General features: G+C 36.4%; 1 protein-coding gene across 5 annotated transcripts in view; it reads right to left on the bottom strand.

Annotated features, from left to right (window-relative positions):
- The window catches only part of TTC28 (tetratricopeptide repeat domain 28), a 570331-nt gene that overhangs the window by 452031 nt on the left and 97463 nt on the right, over nucleotides 1-20837 (bottom strand). The window lies entirely within an intron of this gene.

Here is a 20837-nt window from a genome sequence, read left to right as displayed (position 1 = left end):
GAATACTTCATGTGAAATCTCAGGCTGGATGAATCACAAGCTGGAATCAAGATTGCCAGGAGAAACAGCAACCACCTCAGATATGCAGATGATACCACTCTAGTAGCAGAAAGCAAAGAGGAACTGAAGAACCTCATGATTAGGGTGAAAGGGGAGAGTGAAAATGCTGCCTTGAAACTCAACATTCAAAAAACTAGGATCATGGCATCCAGTCCCATCACTTCACGGCAAATAGACAGGGGAAAAGTGGAAACAGTGCCAGATTTTATTTTCTTGAGCTCCAAAATCACTGCAGGTGGTGATTGCAGCCATGAAATTAAAACACGCTTGCTCCTTAGAAGATAAACTATGACAGTGTATTAAAAAGCAGAGACACCACTTTGCCAACAAAGGTCCTTACAGTCAAAGCTATGGCTTTTCCAGTAGTCATGTATGGATGTGAGAGTTGGACAATAAAGAAGGCTGGGCACCAAAGAATTGATGCTTTTGAACTGTGGTGCTGAAGAAGACTCTTGAGAGTCCCTTGGACTGCGAGGAAATCTAACCAGTCTATCCTATAGGAAATCAGTTCTGAATATCCACTTAAGGACTGATACTGAAGCCATCTGATGTGAAGAGCCAACTCATTGAAAAAGACCCTGAAGCTGGGAAAGACTGAGGACAGGAGGAATAAAGGGTGACAGAAATGGTTGAATGGCATCACTGACTTAATGGACATGAGTTTGAACAAACTCCACGAGAGAGTGAAGGACAGGGAAGCCTGGCATGCTGCAGCCCATGAGTTCGCAAAGAATCAGACAAGACTTAGTGACTGAACAACAACAATGATACAACCATAACTACCAAAGATGTGAAGAATATATTTCTCCAAAATCTCACCTTGAAATTTCATCCTTCATAAACTGAAGCTTGATTTTAAAATAGTCATTAAATTTTTTTTAAAAAGTCATCTCTTTTTGTTCTTAACTATTTAAGCAGGGATCAAGGGAAACAATAATGCCTTGGTTTTCTGGTTGTTGTTGCTTTTAGTAACTAAGTCTGTATTATGGTGTGGTTAGTAAAGAAATGCTAAATTACAGCACAGCAACACAGCCTCCAATCACTGAGGCTTTAAGTAAGCAGGTTTTTTTTTCCTGCCCTTCCTGTATGCCCACTGCTCTTCTCTTTACAGTCCTCACACAGAAATACAAGCTACAAGAGCTTCTATTGCGTGGAAGAAGACAGATCACAAGACAGAAGTGAACATGGCATATGGCAAATTGTGAGCTGATCTCGTGACATTTACTTGGTCGGAGCAAGTTGTATGACTGTGTCTAAGTTCAAGGGGCAGGGAAGTAAGTACCTGCCTACCACGTGCCTAGAATGAGGAGAACCAGGAATACTGATGACTAGCACTAAGCAACACCACATACAGTTATTTTAACTCTTCAAATGACATCTCCATTAGCAACAAAAAATGCTGAGCTGGATGCAACTGCAAGTTTATGTAATAAATTCCACTGCTCACTTTTAATGGAGAACCACAAGATGGCCTCAGAGAAATGTGGGTTTGACAACAGCTTCAGGCATTCATTGTTTCAAGACACTAGACTTCCTTATCAATTGAGTAAACCGAGCGGTTATCCAGGGCTCTACTCCTCCAACTAATTTAACTCTCTAACTTAATGTTTCTCTAATCAGAGGAGAAAATGGTTGACATACCACAACAGACAGAAGTCAAATAAAAATCACCATCATATGCTGTGTACTTAAAAGAAATATCTCTGATATCACTAGCAATGCCTTTTTACCTAAAATATGGGTCATTCATATAGTAGTTTAAGCTGCTTTTAGTCAAGAAGACTTCTTTTTTTAAGACATGGGCAATAAAGCTATCAAACTTTAAACTTAAGAATAATCTATAAATTCTCAGCCTTGTCATTTCTTCCTGCCCCCCTTGCTTCTATCTCTTTATCTCTTTTTCTCCTTATTGAAGGTAAGTGATAAAAGATATTTTTAACAGTCTCCCTTAAGATGAGCACTGCCTTGGTTTAAGAAAATATCCTACTCTGTAGATACTCTGAAGAGGGTAAAGTGAGGACAGCCAAACTGTTGCTCATAAGAAGTTAACGGGTGGCTTCTAGTTAAAGATAATAGATTATATATAAATAGTTAGCACGAAAAAATGACTAAAACTAAAAGGAGAGAGTTTATCATAAATCTGCAAGGAGAAAAAAAAAAAAAAAAAACCCAACCTAGAACAGAAAGAAAAAAAGAGCAACAAAATTTTGGAAGCTGCGAAGTCAACAAACTAGTTCTAACAGACTAAGCAGATCTAAGACAGTTAAGCCAACAGTAATGAAAGCTAAGAAATAACCAATTTATAACAATGAATCTCTCAAGACTTGGGAAACAATAACACCAGGGACTTCTGGGGAAAAAAAAAAAAAAGAGGTAAAAATTAACCTAAAAATAGAAGGACTGGTTAAAAAAAATATATATATGTTTAAGAATATAGACTGTGGTTCCTAAATATCACATCTGCAAAAAGAACAGAATTCCCTAGAAAATGGCTGAGTCCAGCTTTTAGGCAGAAAAGATTAAAAAAAAAAAAAAGATTGTGCTCAAAACATTTTGTCGTTCCAAAAGGTAAGGTAACTTTCAAAGATCACTGGAGTCATGTCAAAAGACACAGAAGTCAACTTGAAGAGGCTTCAAAGACCAGAGACTGGACATTGGCAAGGATAATAATGACAACACACTGACACCCATCAAATCCATTTAGTCCAAGGGTTCATTATGATGCTTTAGAAAAAGAAAAAAAAATTCACTAATCTCCTTTGGAAGACATGAAGAAATCAATCTATAAGTGTGAAAATAGGAAAATAAGAGAAAGAAACATTCATCTTGCCTTTCTATAGGAACCACATCACAGGTAATCAAATAGCTATTTAAGTGGAAGACTGCTTTATAGAAGTTTCCTAGCTAACAAATACAGACGGAATGAAATCATTCAGGGTATCTTCATTTTGCAACCCCCAAATAATTTAAGGATCTAGGCAATGATTATCAGTGGCTGCTAACAACACAAAAAGAGAAACAAAGTATTAATACCTCATGATAGAAGTATACAACACTGTGAGGTAATCTCCTCACCCTCCAAAACTGCAGTAGTGAGTCTGACAAAGCATCTGAATCCAACTTTCAGTTTCTGGGAACAGAAGAGAACCGTAACACGTAAAGACACCACAAGGATGCCATCAGCAAAGTCCAGGCTGAGAAACTGCATGACAACTGACTCTGTTTCTTCAAGAAGTATTTGCAAGGGGAAAGGAAAACAAGAAAGCAAGAGAGAGAGTGACTGAGAGCAAGAGCATATACAAGATAAAAAAAGAAAGGGAGAGAGGGGGAGGGGGAGGGGAAGAGAGGGAGAATAAGAGACTTAGAGCAATACATGGATGTTAATTTAGATCTTGAGTCAAACAAACACACAATGGGGTGGATATAGGAACTATTACTGAAACAACGAGGGAAATGTGAAAATTAAACTATCTGTGAAGAAAAATGACTGTTTATTATATTTAGGTATGATGATGATATTATGATTATGCTCCTTGTTTTTTAAAAATGTCTTTTTCCTTTAGCGATACATATAGAAATATTTATGAATTAAATAATTATGTGCAGGGCTGCTTCAAAATAACATATAAAAATGGACATGAGTTAGTAACTACACATGCAAAGTGTTATTTCTCTTCTTGTACATGCTTGAGATTTTCATAATGAAAAGTTTGTTTTATTTTTTATTTTTTTTAGTTTTACCAGTTTATTGCTACCAACCCATCTTCCTCCACCCTCATGCACACATGCTCAGTCATGTAACCCCATGGACTGCAGCCCGCCAGGATCCTCTGTCCATGGACTTTTCCAGGGAAGAATACTGGAGTGGGTTGCCATTTCCTTCTCCATCAAGATGAAAAGTTTAAAAAGCAGTTAGATAATCCCCACCCAGATACTTATTTTCAAACTATGTCCAGCAGAAAATGACACAGATTTACCCTCTGGAGGGGATCCCTGGTGTCTCAGATGGTAAAGAATCTGCTTGCAATGCGGGAGACCCAGGCTTGATCCATGGGTTGGGAATATCCCCTGGATAAGGGAATGGCAAACCACTCCAATATTCCTGTCTGAAGAACTTCATAGACAGAGGAGCCTGGTGGGCTACAGTCCAAGGGGTCACAAAGAGTCAGACACCACTGAGTGACTAACACTTTCACTTCATCCTCTGGAGATGTTAAAACATTGAATCTCTGATGTAAAGGACATCAGGAACACTTAAATGTAGGATACTGCATGAAATGAGAATTACTTGAAAGTTTACATAATGAATGTTGAGATTCTTCTCTAACCTCCTTCTCCTACTTGACTTCAACAGCACTGGTGATCAGAAAAATATCCCTTTGGGCCAGAAATTGAAATAGTCTTCACTATAGAATCTCACATGCCCAAGGAAAGAGCTCTAAAGAGACTGACATCAGGAGTTCCTCCCAAGGAAACAGCCCAGCCACTCACCCTGTGGTGATGACTTGGAAGAAACAAAGCAAAGAATAAAATTTCAAAACTACCCTTTGAGAGATGAAAAAATACTGCATTTATGAAATGAGAATAGAATGCAAAAAAAAAAAAGACTAAAGTTATTAAAAATAAGATAGAATAGGAAAAAACTAAACAGAAGGATTTGATAATAAAATTTAAGAAATACTGGAGAAAACAAATTAAGGAACAAGAGAGATGGAAAATGACAGAGAAAAGTATCAGAAGATTAGCTAAAGAGATTTGATATCTGAATAAAATTAGTTCAAGAAAACAAGAACAGAGAAAACCATAAAAATGAAGTCATTAACAAAATCACTCAAGGAAATTTCCCATAATTAAAGTAAATACCTCAGTTCAATTCAGTTCAGTCGCTCAGTTGTGTCCAACTCTTGGGGACCCCATGGACTGCTGCACGCCAGGCCTCCCTGTCCATCGCCAACTCCCAGGGCTTACTCAAACTCATGTCCATCGAGTCAGTGATGCCATCCAACCATCTCATCCTCTGTTGTCCCCTTCTCCTCCTGCCTTCCATCTTTTCCAGCATCAGGGGTCTTTTCCAATTAGTCAGTTCTTCGCATCAGGTGGCCAAAGTATTGGAGTTTCAGCTTCAGAATCAGTTCTTCCAATGAATATTCAGGACCGATTTCCTTTAGGATGGACTGGTTGGATCTTCTTGAGGTCCAAAGGACTCTCAAGAGTCTTCTCCACACCACAGTTCAAAAGCATCAATTTTTCTGCACTCAGCTTTTCTTTATAGTCCAACTCTCACATAGGCTTTTAGATTGGGAGTTATCCATCAAGTGCCCTGCATTGTTGATGAAAACAAATCCTCCCTAGACAACAATGACGAGAGATGGTTGAATGGCATCACTGACTTGAAGGACATGAGTTTGAGTAAGCTCTGGGAGTCGGCGATGGACAGGGAGGCCTGGCGTGCTACAGTCCATGGGGTTGCAAAGAATTGGACACAACTGAGCGACTGAACTGAATTGAACTGAGGTATTTACTTTAATTATGGGAAATTTCCTTGAGTGATTTTGTTAATGACTTCATTTTTATGGTTTTCTCTGTTCTTGTTTTCTTGAACTACTTTTATTCGGATATCAAATCTCTTTAGCTAATCTTCTGATATTTTTCTCTGTCATTTTCCATCTCTCTTGTTCCTTAACCTTCTCGACTAAGAAAGTTTCCATATAAACAAGCAAGATTTTAAATTTCACCAAAAAGAAAAGAGAGCAATGGCTGAAAATCAATTTCTTCAACATTCAGAGGGTAAAATAATTCCCAACCTATAATACTATAACCAAACTATTCCTCTCCTGTGAGAGTATGACATTTTCAGCAATGCATGCCACACAAGCACGTTTCACTTCTCACAAAACAGCTCACGCATGTGTGCCTCCAAAATGATGACAGGAAGATGACATGGGATCCAAAAAATAATGAATCAAATATAAGAAGCTAGAAGTATTCCTTCGCTGCTTATAAATGATTATCAAAATATAATAGCTGTGGAGCAACTAGATCAAATTGGGGCAGATCAAAAGGCTCTACAGAGACTTCTTCAAACATATGAAACTGTTAGACACACACTCATGTGTCTAAACAAATTAACACGTTTCACACAACCAAGGAGATTGGAAGGGGATTTAATTCATAATATATACTTACTATCTCCAATTTTCTCTTCCCATCATTTAATTAATTAATTATTAATTATATATATCATGTATATTATATATTATATAATTAATTATATATTAATATATTAATTATATATTAATAATATACTAACTCATAATATATACTTACTATCTCCAATGTTCTCTTCCCATCATTTCTTAAACCCATACTAAACAGGTGTTTTACCCCCATCACTCCACTGAATCTGCTCCTGTCAAGGTAATTAGTAAGCTCCGCATTGCTGAATTCAATAGCCAGTCTTCAATCTTTATATTAACTTGATTTATTAGCAAATAAGGTCAAAGAAAAAAATCAAAAGGGAAATCAAAAAAATATCTTGAAACAAAAGAAAATGGAAACACAACAGACCAAACCTATGGGATGCTGCAAAGCAGTCTAGGAGGGAAATTAAAGCAAAATATATCTACAAGTATCAAATAAACGACCTAGCTTTACACCTCAGGGAACTAGAAAAAGAACAAAGTAAGCCCAAAGTTAGCAGAAAGAAGAGGAAACACATACACAAACACACATCTGTACACGTGTATATATGTACATACATAGAGAATACAGTAGAAAGACAACATGGATGAACTGTGAGAGCATCACGCTAAGTGAAATAAGCCAGACAAAGACAAATACTACAGCGTATCACTTACATGTATGTGGAATGGGGAGGGGGAGTCAAACTCAAAGTAACAGTAAAAAAGTGGTTGGCAGGGCTGGAGGAAATAGGGAGAAGTTAGTAAAAAGATACAAACTTTCAGCTATAAGATGAATAAGGTCTGAAGAACTAAGGTAAAATACACCGGCTATAGTCAAAACTGTACTATGTAATCAAAATTTGCTTAAAGAGTAGAATTAGAGTGTTTTCACCAAAAATAGATAAATATGTGAGGTGATTGATATGTTAATTAACTAGGTGGGGAAAGTTCTTTCACAGTGTACACATATGTCAAATCATCACCATGTACACATTAAATACCCTACAATTTTTTCAATTTTATCTTGATGAAGCTGAAAAAGTAATAATATGCCTTTAATACCTTTCGAAATACAATACAAATAGTATGTATTGAATAAATACTTGTTCAATTGATGTGTTAATGCGTAAACCCTTTGGAGAGCCTGTAAAAAAGTGAGAGAAGTCTCCAAGAAGGAACCCTCACCACCTAAACCTAAGACTACCATGAGCTGTCTGCCATCCACAGCAAGTGCTTAGTATCATCCATTTGCACGTTCTGCTGTTAGAATTTCACTGGCAGTGTGTTTAAGACATTTATTTTAATCATTACGTCCATATGGCCTTATCAAACTTCCTCACAAAGTAGGAAGAATTCAAAGATGATGTCAGATACACGTAGTGAAGTGAAAGTCGCTCAGTCGTGTTCGACTCTTTGCGACCCCATGGACTGTATAGTCCATGGAATTCTCCAGGCCAGAATACTGGAGTGGGTAGCTGTTCCCTTCTCCAGGGAATCTTCCCAACCCAGGGATAAAACCCAGGTCTCCCACATTGCAGGCAGATTCTTTACCAGCTGAGCCACAAGGGAAGCATGATACATGTAATAACCTTTCAAAAATATTTTTCTTATAGAAGGATCCATTATTATTACACATAAAAAATGCTTACCAAATGGTAACAGCAAAACAGTCTAATGTAGGTCCAATTTATGCTTAATATTCAGAGTTGTTTTATCTCTTGAATAATACAAAATCTTGCTAGGACACAGCTAACTACATTAAAGTCTACAATGTGCAGAAACCTCAACATTTATAATAGATAATTCCTTATCACAGTAATCCCATAATTTTCATTAGCAGTAAAAACTTCTATTTGTTAGCAATAACAATCTTCTGCATTATTCTTGATAACATGAGTTTCACAAAGCTGTACAAAGAGTGAAATATTTAGTTAACAATTTCATGAAAGGAGACAAGAGAAAGAGACTAGAATAGATCACTTGAGGCATGACATTCTATAGCTGGAATAAAAAATAATGTTAATATTTGATTATGCCTACCTTTAATTTGCTTGCAAGTATGAAAAACAGAGTATCTTATTTGACTAAATTTAGGAGACTGGAAGAATATTTTTTACTAATATGAAATATGAACATTTTGGAAAATATTCTTCAGTCTATTACTAGAGCTTTTCTAAAAACTTATAAAATAAACACCTATACAGCACCTACTACACACCAAGCATTGTATTAGGCACTAGAAACACCAAAAAGAAGGGGAATAAAATGCACCTTAAACCTTACCTCACATCATACATAAAAGTTAATCCAAAGTTGATCACAAACCAGATAAAAGTAAAACTATAAGACACCTAGGAGAAAAATATTCACAATCTTTGAGTATACAAAGATTTCCTAGACATAAAACAAAAAGCATCAATCATGAAAGAAATACAGTAAATTTGACTTTTCCAAAATTTAAAAGTTCTGTTCTTTGAAAGATACCATTAAAAAATCAAAAGGCAAGCTACAAACTAGGAGAAAATATTCTCAAGCATATACCTGATGAAAGACTTGTATCTAGCATACATTGTTAAAACTCAATAAGAAAAAAAGAAGCAACCCAATTAAAAATTAGGCAAAAAGGTTGAACAGATACTTTACAAAAGTAGATATACTAATGGCCAATAATCACAGAAAAAGATATGTAACATCACAAATTCATCAGAGGAACGAAAGTTTAATTTTTCTTTTTAATTTGGCCATGCCATATGGCACATGGGATCTTAGCTCCCCAACCAGGGATCGAACCCATGGCCCTGCGTTGGAAGCACAGAATTACTGAACAGCCAGAGCAGTCCCCTGGAAGTTTAAAATCACAGTAAGATACCATTACATATTCAAAGGAATAGCTAAAGTTAAAAAGAATGGCAAACAGTCAAAGGATGTATCACAAGGAAAATTAGAAAATACCTTGCAACAACAACAACCAAAAAAAATGAAAACCCACTATACGCAACTAATGAGATGTAGCAAAAGCAATGCTAAGACAGAAGTTCACAGTGGTAAATAAATTTTAAAGAAATATTTCAAATAAATAACTTAATTTACATTTCAAGGAATGAGAAAAAGAAGAACAAACTAAACTCAAAGTAGGGAGGAAATAAGGATTACAGCAGAAATAAATGAACCAGAAAAAACAGGAAATTTCAACACAACTAAGAGCTGGATTTTTGAAAATATCAACTAAAGTGAAACCACCCTTAGATAGACTAAGAAAAAAAGACTCAAATAACAAAAATCAAAAATGAAACAGGAGACACTACATTTGATGCAAGAGAAATAAAAAGATTCTAAGAGACTACTACAAACAGTTATATGTCAACAAACTGGATAACCTAGAAAAATGGACACATTCCTAGAAACACACAATCTACTAAGACAGAATCACAAAGAAATGAAAAATCCGAAGGTAACTTCAACTTCAAGGAGATTGAACTGGCAATCAAAAACTTGCCAACAAAAACAAAAGATTCTCTAAAGAATTCTCACAAACATTTAAAGAAAAGCCAACAGCAGTCCTCTTCCAACTCTTCTCAAAAATTGAAGAAAACACTTCCAAACTCCTTTTATGAGGCAAGCATTACCCTGATACCAAAGGTAGACAAAGACACTAGAAGAAAATAAAACTACAGACCAATTGACATAAAAATATTCAACAAAATACTAGCAAACTAAATTCAACAGCACATTAAAAGAATTATACATCATAACCAAGTGGGATTTATCCCTGGAATACAAGGATGGTTCATCATATAAAATCATTCAATGTAACAAAAACACATTTACAGAATGTAGGAAAAGAACCACATGATCATCTCAAGTGATGCAAAAAAAGCATTTGACAAAATTCAACACCTTTTCATGATAAAAACATTCAACAAACTAGGAAAAGAGGGAAATGACCTCAACATAATGAAATCTACATATGAAAAGCCCATGACTAACATCATATAACTTTGGCCACCTCATGAGAAGACTTGACTCATTGGAAAAGACCCTGATGCTGGGAGGGATTGGGGGCAGGAGGAGAAGGGGACGACAGAGGATGAGATGGCTGGATGGCATCACCGACTTAATGGACATGAGTTTAAGTAAACTCCAGGAGTTGGTGATGGACAGGGAGGCCTGGTGTGCTGCGATTCATGGGGTTGCAAAGAGTCGGACACGACTGAGCGACTGAACTGAACTGAACATCATATTCAATGGTAAAAAAAAAAATTGAAAGTTTTCCCTTAATATCAAAAACAAGGCAATGTTGCCCATTCTTACCACTTCTATTCGACATGAATCTTTAGGTCCTAGCCAGAGCAATGATGCAAGAAAAAGAAATAAAAGGCATTCAAGTTGGAAAGGAAGAACTAAAATTATCTCTGTTCACAAATGACATAATCTTATATGCAAAAAAATTCTAGACTCCATACACAAATTTTAGAACTAATAAATGAATTCAGCAAAGATGCAGGATACAAAACCAACATACAAAAATCAACTAACGATAAAGAATCTGAGAATGAACTTAAGAAAACAAGCCCATTAACCAAGTAAATTTAACCAAGAAGGCAAAAGATCTATATAACAAAAAATACAAAACATTGCTGAAAGAAATGAAAGATAGCACAAATAAATGGAAAGACATTGTGTGTTCTTGGATTGGAAGACTTAATATTGTTTAAATGTTCGTATTATCCAAAGCAATCTACAGATACCTACCAATATCCCAATAGCACCTTTTGCAGAAATAGGGAAAAAAATCTTAGAAGTCCTGTGGAATCTTAAGGGCCCACTAACTGCCAAAATAATCTTGAAAAAGAACAAAAAAGGGTCCACATTTCTTGACTTCAAAACATACTGCAAAACAACAGTGATCAAAACAGTGAGGTAAAGCAAAAAAACAGAGACAAATGAAACAGAATAGAGCGCCCAGGAATAAACCTTCATGAATATAACCAAATCATCTTTGACAAAAGTGTCAAGATCACAAAATTGGGAAAAGACAATCTCTTCAACAAACGGTGGTGGGAAAACTGTATATTCATGTGCAAAAGAAGGAGGCTAGACACTTATTTATACCACATACAAACATAATTCAAAATGGATTAAAGATCTACATAAGACCGAGAGTTATAAAACTCCAAGAAAACAGAGGGGGAAAGTTTCACAACATTAGATTTGGCAGTGATTTCTTGGATATGACACCAAAAGCATCGGCAGTAAAAGCAAAAACAGACAATTGGGACTATATCAAACTGAAGAACTACTGCACACAAAAGGAAACAATCAACAGAGTAAAATGGCAACCTATAGACTTGGAGAAAGTAACTAAAATCATATATCTGATACAGAGTTAATGTTCACAATATATACAGAACTCTTACTACTCAGCAACAACAAAAAAGACCAAGTTATCTGATTTCTTATTTTATTTTTTTAAAGTTTTTTTATGTGAATCATTTTTAAATTCTTTACTGAATTTATTACAATATTGCTTCTGTTTTATGTCTTGGTTTTCTGGTTGCAAGGCATGTAGGATCCCAGTCTTCAATCAGGGATCAAACCTGCACCCTCTGCATTGGAAGGTGAAGTCTCAATCACTGGATCACTAGCGAAGTCCTAAGCCTGAATTTTTTAATGGACTTGAGGAGATATTTCTGCAAAGAAAATAATATAAATAGCCAACAAGTATATGGAAAGATGTTCAACATCACTTACGTCAAGGAAATGCAAATCAAAACTACAATGAGATAATACCTCACACTATTAGGATAGACACTATAGAAAGAAAGGAAGAAAGAAAGAAAAAGGGAGGGAAAAAGAGAAAGAAAATAGTAAATCTTAGTAAGGATATGGGGAAAATTGAATCCTTGTGCACTAACAGTGGGAATGTAAAATATAGCTATAGGGATAAAATACAGACACCCTGATGAGTGAAACAAGCCAGTCACAAAAGGCCAAATATTGTAATAATTTCACTTATATTTCTACTACAGAAAACAATATGAAGATTCCTCAAAAAACTAAAAACAGAATTACCATATGAACTAACACTCCTACTTCTGGGTATACACCCAAAAGAATTGAAAGCAGGATCCTGAAGGGCTATTTACACATTATGTTCACTACGGCATTGTTCACAATAGCCAAAAGATGGAAGCAGCACAAATGTTCATCAACAGATGACTGGACAAAGAAAACGTGGGATATATACACAAATGGAACATTATTCTACCGTTAAAACAATCCTACCATTTGCAACAACATGGATGGACCTTGAGGACATTATGAAATACACACACACACACACACACACATTATTCACACTTATACATATATATATTCATTGGAAAAGACCCTGATGCTGAGAAAGACTGAAGGCAAAAGGAGAAGAGTGTGGTAGAAGATGAGATGGTTAGATAGCATCACCAACTCAATGAACATTAATCTGAGCAAACCTGGGAGAGAGTGAAGGACAGGGAAGCCTGGCATGCTGCAGTTCATGCGGTCACAAAAAGTCAGACATGACAGCAACTGAACAACACATACATACATTCATGTACATACACAGATACAATGGAATATTAGTCAGCTTTTAAAAAGGAGGAAATCCCGTCACATGCTACAACACGGAAAAACCTTGAAGACACCCTGATGAGTGAAATAAGTCAGTCACAAAAGGCCAAATACTGTAATGATTTCACTTATATGAGATATTTAGAGTCATCAAAATCATGGAAACATAGAGTAGAGGTTTCCAGAGCTGGGGGAGAGGAAACGGAGAGTTGTTGGTTGAGTATTACCCAAAAAAATGAAAGCATATGTTCACACGAAGACTAGTGTTCATAGCACCTTCATTCATAATAGACAAAAATTAGACACAGTCCAAATATCCATCAACAAGTAAATGGATAAACTCATTGTGACCTATTCATACAATGGAACACTACTCAGTAATAAACAAGGAACACATTATTGATATGTGCAACAATTTATATTAAGCTTTAAACTTCAAAAATTATACTGAGTAACAGAAGATGAATACAAAAGAAACATACATTCTATACAATTTCTTTGAAATGAAACTCAAGAACAGTTAAAAATAATCCATGATGACAACAGATCTATTGGTTGCCTAGGGAAAGGGGTAGTACCCATGGGAAAGCAGTAAAAGGAAACTTTCTGGATGATGTTGTTAGGTAGTTAGAATAGGGGAAGGGAGTCCAGAATGGCGGTGGCTAAAAGACAAGGACGGGAAACGCCCGCGAAAATAGAGCAGAGGAAGGGCAAAGGAAGGTCCGAGGACCGGAGAGAGGACTTCAGGTAGAACAGAGCTCCTGCCTGAGCCCAATTTGCATAGGGCAGGCCCAGGGGGAACAAAAAAAACATAAAAAGAGGAGCCAAAGACCTCTTCGCTCTCTCTCCTGCACGATGGGGCACTCTTCTCTTCCCGTCTTTGGATCAACGTGCCCTCACACCTCGAAGATGGATTTTCCTGCTATCATCTAAATAAAATTGAGCTGTAACACTGATTTATTTAAGAGCTATAACACTGGTCTGTCCAAGACCCAAGAGCTGTGACCCGCCGAGGGGGCTTCAATGTCCGTCACTCCAGATTTTTGTTGCGACGAGACAAAGAACCGAGGAACATGCACTCGCCTGACAATGTCAATGCCTTACATCTTGATTGAGGTGGTAGTTTCATGGGTATATGCATGTGTCAAAACTCATTAAATTTATGCTTTAAATATGTATATTTTATTGTATGTAAATTATACCACAAAAGAGTTGATTTCTTTAAAAATCAACTACAGACTAGGCCAAAAAAAAAACAAATCTCAATAAATTTCAAAGGATTTTAGTCATATAAACTGTTTCTCAGACAACAATACAATTAAGCTGGAAATTACTAGCAAAAAGATAATCAGAATATGATTATAAATGAAGCAATAAACTCTTCAAAACAGATAAGAGTAAAAATTTTAAAAGATGGTAGAAAAATATTTTTCAATAAATGATAATTAAAGTTCAACTTATCAGGACTTCCGGGGCAGTTCAGTGGTTAAGAATTTGTGCTTTCATTGCAGAGGTTTTGAGTTTCAATCCCTAGTTGGGGAATTAAGATCCTGCAATGCTGCAGAATGCAGTGAAGAAAAAAAAGTACTGAATATCAAAATCTGTGGGCTCACAGGAAAATACATAGATGTAAATGCAAAGAAAAAGACTGGAAAATCAATAATCTAAGTATTCTTATCAATAAGTTAAGCATGTGCACCCACAAAAACACAAACACAAGTTAAGCTCAAGAAGAGTAGAAAGAAACAATGAAGATTAAAACAACCTGTAATATAGGAAATTCAATAGAGACAGTCACAAAAGAAAATGTTGATTCTTTAAAAAGACTAATTTATAAACTCCTCAAAAAGCTGATCAAGAACAAAACATACAGAAAGAAGTCTCAGATAATAAACATAATGAATAAAAAGGGCTTCCTTCATAGCTCAGTTAGTAAAGAATCTGCCTGCAATGTAGGAGACCCCAGTTCAATTCCTGGGTTGGGAAGATCCTCTGGAGAAGGGATAGGCTACCCACTCCAGTATTCTTGGGCTTCCCTTGTGGTTCAGCTGGTAAAGAATCTGCCTGCAATGCGGGAGACCTGGGTTCGATCCCTGGGTTGGGAAGATCCCCTGGAGAAAGGAAAGGCTACCCACTCCAGTATTCTAGCCTGGAGAATTTCATGGACAGTCCATGGGGTCGCAAAGAGTTGGACACGACTGAGCAACTTTCACTTTCACTTTCAATCACTACAAGTCCTCCATTATTACAAAAATGGTAAGTCTCCCTAAATTGATCTGCTATAGATACAATGCAATCCCAATCAAAACCGACATATGTAGTAATGAGTTGATTTTTAAATGTATAGAAATGTAAAGAACAACCAAGATAACTTTGAAGAAGCAGAAGAAAGACAAGCACTTACTCTTCTGGATATCAAGACATAATACATGTAAAGTAATTAGCCTCCAACTAATAAAAATAAATGGGGGGGGGAGACATAATACAAACTCGAAATAATTAAGATAGTGTAGCTTTAAAGCAAGCACAAGCAAAAAAACAAATAAAACAGTATAGAGAATCCAGAAACAGACCCATATATGTGGACACTGGATTTATGACAATGGTATCACTGCAGAACAGGCTTCCCTAATGGCTCAGCAGTAAAGAATCCGCCTGCAAAGCAGGAGACGCAGATTTGATCCCAGGGTCTAGAAGATCCCCTTAGAGAAGAAAGTGGAAACCCATTCCAGTAAACCTGAGAAATCCCATGAACACAGGAGCGTGGAGCCCTACAGTCCATGGGTTTCAAAAGAGACGGACATGACTGAGTGACTAAACAATAACAATCACTGCAGAACAGTAGAGAAAAGCTGGAGTTTTCAATAAACAGTGTTGGGTCAGTTAATATCCACACTGGGAAAATAAATAAACCTTTACCCTTACCTCTTCCACACAAAAATCAATTCAGGTGAACTGTACATCTAAATATAAAATGTAAAATAATAGGTGATGTAGGAGACAGATGGGCCACAGGTTAGACATTTACAACTAGCCTCCTGTTTGCATTTCCCGAGACAAGAGACAAGTGAGCTGCAGCTGAGGAATTTACAACCAGCCCCCTGCTTACCCTCCAAAATGGAAGTAACAACAGAAACAGAGTAAATAAACAGTTTCTGTCTCTTGCAAATATCTCAGGGAAATAATCAAGGCAAGGACAAAGAGCGGCAAAACCCTTTCTGAGTAAAGGATTAAGGGATCTCTGTTCCTCCCTCTTTTGGGGACAAAAGAGACCCTCTACACATGCTCAGAAGGGTTCCTTGTGGGTCAAAAGTCAAGGGATAAACCCAGACCATAATGAGTCTTGCTCCTCCCAGAAGCCTTAACTTAGACCTATCTTGCACTCCAGGGGAGGGCCCCAGGGTGGGTCAGGTGTGAAAAAAAGAAAGCAAGTATTTGGCCTGAAGGAAGACAAAGACTCAGAAGAACTGACCTATATAAATGACTTAACCACCTCACTAGGGAGGACGCCCACACCCTTCCTCTCTGGATGTGCATCTCTGCCTTGCTTCTAACCTCAACTAAACAAACCATTATTCTATGTGCTCTCCCACTTGTTGTTGTGCTATGTCTCTAATAATAAACTTTGTACCTAAATTTTAAAAAAAAAGTAAAACAATAAAGCTTTAAGAATATAACATAGGAGAATATGTTCACGACCTTGAATGGGTAAAGACTTCTTATGTAAGATACAAGTGAAAGTCACTCAGTCGTGTCTGAGTCTTCAACCGCATGGACTATACAGTTCATGGAATTCTCTAGGCAGAATACTGGAGTAGGTAGCCTTTCCCTTCTCCAGGGGATCTTCCCAACTCAGGGACTGAACCCAGGTCTCCCGCATTGCAGGCAGATTCTTTACCAGCTGAGTCACAAGAGAAGCCCAGGAAAACTGGAATGGGTAGCCTATCCCTTCTCCAGTGGATCTTTCAGACCCAGGAATCGAACCAGGGTCTCCTGCATTCTAGGTGGACTCTTTACCAACTGAGCTATCAGGGAAGCCCAGAAAAGTGCCACCATAAGGGAAAAGAACAGTACACTGGACTACATTAAAATTAAGAACTTTGTTTATCAAAAGATTCCATTAGGAGAATGCAAAGGCAAACTACAGAGTGGAAGAAAACATAGGCAATGTATAAATTCTTGACCAAGAATTTGTATCTAGAATATATAAAGAGTGTTTCTACAAATCAGTAAGAAAAAAAAAAAAAACCTTCAGCAAAACATTTCAATAAGCACTTCACAAATGAGGATATCCAAATGGACAGCTGGAAAATAAGTGCTCAAATTCATTAATCATAAAAGAAATATGAATTAAAGTCATAATGAGGTATCACTATACAATCACCAAAATGGCTAAAATTAAATAGACTGAAAATACCAGCCACCAAGGATATGGAAAAACTCCTCACCAACTCAATTGCTGGCAGGCACTCAAATGGGCACAAACTGTTTGGGATCACCTATAAAGTTGAACACACCCTATGACCCAGCATGGAGAAGGAAATGGCAACCCACTTCAGTATTTTTGCCTGTAGGATCCCATGGATGGAGGAGCCTGGCGGGCTGCAGTCCATGGGGTAGCAAGAGTCGGATACGACTTAGAGACTAAACCACCACCACCATGACCCAGTAACTACATTTTCAGGTATGTACCCAACAGAATCTTGGTAGGCTACAGTCCATGGGGTTGCAAAGAGTTGGACACAACTGAGCAACTTCACTCACTCACTCACCTAACAGAAATACATATGCCTGTGCATTTAAAAATTATCCAAGAATGATTATAGTATCATTATTTATAACAACTAAAACCTAGAAACAATCCAAATATCCAACAACAGGATATAAAAGTAAACTGTGAACAAACTACTGCCACATGTTAGAAGTCAATCTCACAAACATATTGTGAAGCTAAAAGAGCCAAAACACACAGAAAACCATCAAACAACCTATACTGTTGGATTCCATTTAAAGAAAGATCAATATCCATTCTGTTAGACACCTGAATAGGGGTTACCTTTAGAGAAGAATGGGAGGGGAAAGATTGGGAGGGAGCAAAAAAAAATGTGCTTCTAAAATGTTGGTAATATCCCATTTCTTCACTATGAGTGGTGGTTTTTAAGAGTATGTTCATCACTTGATTCACACATGATTTTATACTTTTCTGTATATTATATGGAAATAAAATGGAGCTTTTTCAAAGTTAATGTGGATCAGAACGAAGGTAGTGGCAGTGAGAATGGACAGGAGAATATGGAATTTTTTTAATTGCAAAAGACATAACTGATGTAATAAGGGATCCAAAATAAACGTAACAGCAGGACATTACTTCAAAACACAAATAGCTTATATTTCACACTCCTATGTAGAAAGAAGCTTCACATTTTGAATCTCAGAATGTCTGCACTACAGATCTGATAAAAGTCAGTTTGAAATATATGATATTTATTCCTATTCTACTTAACAAGATCTCCCCCAAGAACAACTTTTATATATGTGTGAAGAAATCCTATTGATCCAGATTTTTAAAAACTGAATTAGACTCTTACTGAGCAGTTCTTCATTTCAAAACTTCATATTTTCACAATAACGCAAACAGAGGGGCCAGAAGTCTTTCTATTATGCTACTCTTTTGCTTTTTTATATAATTTATGCAATGTTGGAAAATATATTTTTTAAAAATCATCACATACCTATTCACTTTTTTATAACCAGTCTTCTTTAGATGCAATGAATTTTTTAACTGCCCCTAAGTTCTGGGTTTCACAGTGTATTCTGATGCTTTAAGTTAAAGAGTTGATTGGTTCTAAAAGCTTTCTCTAGTACCTATAAAAGCATTATGCTTTTTCACCAAATCTTTAAAGATTTACACAGTTAAAACAGTATTCTCATACATATTTCCCAAGTGGAACAGAACAGCATTACGATTTTTGGTGATGGACTGTAACTAAAGCCTTGAAAATTATCTGGTAACAACCAGTTAAGAGATAATTGCTGTTTCTACACTGGAGCACCAATATCTGTCTATTATAGCCTAACCTCCATTATCCCTGCATCTGAGGAGAGTTGCAGCTTGAAAAATATTCATCTACTGATATCAGTATTACTTGGTGACTGGCAACACATTAAAAACCATGCAAATTCCCTTCTAAATTATAAAGGAAAATGTGAAAGTAGCGCCCAAAAGTCCTTATAAAAAGCTTTCCACAAGATTCTGACAATTAGGCTATCAACACAAAAATCTTGCATAATGAAGATCTTCCCCAATTTTTATCAAAGTCAGAGGAAAGGAACTGATCCTTCAAACCAAGGATAAAAGGCAAGCATATCCTAGCTTGGGCTATATATTTTGTTAATAAAAATTGATCATAAAATACCACAATATCCATAAAAGTCCAGGGCTGGCTCTGGGCAGCATTTTAATTTTTGCATTTTCTAATTTAGATTGGACATTTGTATTCTTTCAGAGGAGCCCGGCGTGCTGCAGTCCATGGGGTCACAAAGAGTCAGACATAACTTAGCAACTGAACAACAACAAATTTTCATATAGCATCAAACATTGCCTCGTAGAAAGTAGTAGGAACTAAATTTGTTGAGTCTTTCTGTGAAAAAACATAAGATTTGGACCCTGACCCCTAATTACATCACCAGACATCTTTTTCACTCATTCTTTGTGCTTCAAACACACATATAATTTCAGATTCTTCCCTTTTCCTCCTACCTCCTCCCCTTTCTTCAGAACTCAGATGAAGTATGTTTCCAGGGAATTCCAGATGAGGTCGGGTCTTCCTGTTTGCTCTCATTTTGCACTGTACACTTTCACACCATTAATCACAATTGTAGTTAAATAATTATCCTGTGATTGATTAGTTTAATATCTGTCTCTCCCTGGGGATGTAAGTGCCATGAGTTTTCACAACTTTATCCCAGTGCCTTTAATAAGCAGAATCAAAATAACTGATTGTTGATAAATAAATGAGTTTGAACCCTAGCTATACAAGTTACTAGGTAAATTTGAAAATACCACTTAATACCATTAAGCTTCAGCTTTTATACCTATGAAATGATGATAATGAAAAGGTTACCTTATTGAGATTGTTGATAAATAAATGAGTTTGAACCCTAGCTATACAAGTTACTAGGTAAATTTGAAAATACCACTTAATACCATTAAGCTTCAGCTTTTATACCTATGAAATGATGATAATGAAAAGGTTACCTTATTGAGTTGTTGGGATTTATGGTGAACTCTAAACTTTAAAATGTTGTATAAAAATCTTATTATTATTCTCAGCAAGGATAATCCACACTATAGTTAATGTTGTCTTTAGCTATATCTTAATAATCTTAGCTAAGGTTTTCAAAAAATCTTACACATTATCGAGATGCTAATAAATAATGGAACTATCTGACAAAAATTAATAAGTGGTCATTAGTTCCAGTCAGTAGCAGCCTGTGACAGATTCCAAGCACTGATCTAACGATCGCCAGTTTCATAATGATTGTCCACCTCACATGAAAGCTGGCAGGCCCACTGTAATTCATGCCTCAGAGAGAAGCATGTCCTATGGAGTCAGCCTCAGACAAACAAATACACCAGTTAAAGCATGGATCAATAGTGAAAAGATGAGCTTTTCCAATTCACTCACAACTATGCTGGAGTCAATAGACTCATGTAAATCAATAATTTGTTATATTTACTACATTTACAGACTTGATCTTTAATATAAACCTGGCAATAAAACAACACACATTTCTTTTCCTGTTTTCTACAGTGATCTGAGCATGAATACGGTAAAGGAAAAAACTATTTTGTCTCTCATCTGAGTAATAACTACAAACCAAATTGTCCATTAACCTCTTTCAGGTATCTCTGGTAACTGTCTTCATGAAAAGACTTTTAAAAATTTATGTAAGCAACATCTAAAAGCTAGATACACAAAGGGA

The sequence above is a fragment of the Cervus canadensis genome, chromosome 1 (assembly GCF_019320065.1).
Source record: "Cervus canadensis isolate Bull #8, Minnesota chromosome 1, ASM1932006v1, whole genome shotgun sequence".
In the NCBI taxonomy this organism is placed as follows: Eukaryota; Metazoa; Chordata; class Mammalia; order Artiodactyla; family Cervidae; genus Cervus; species Cervus canadensis.
This window is presented reverse-complemented; position numbering and strand designations above follow the sequence as displayed.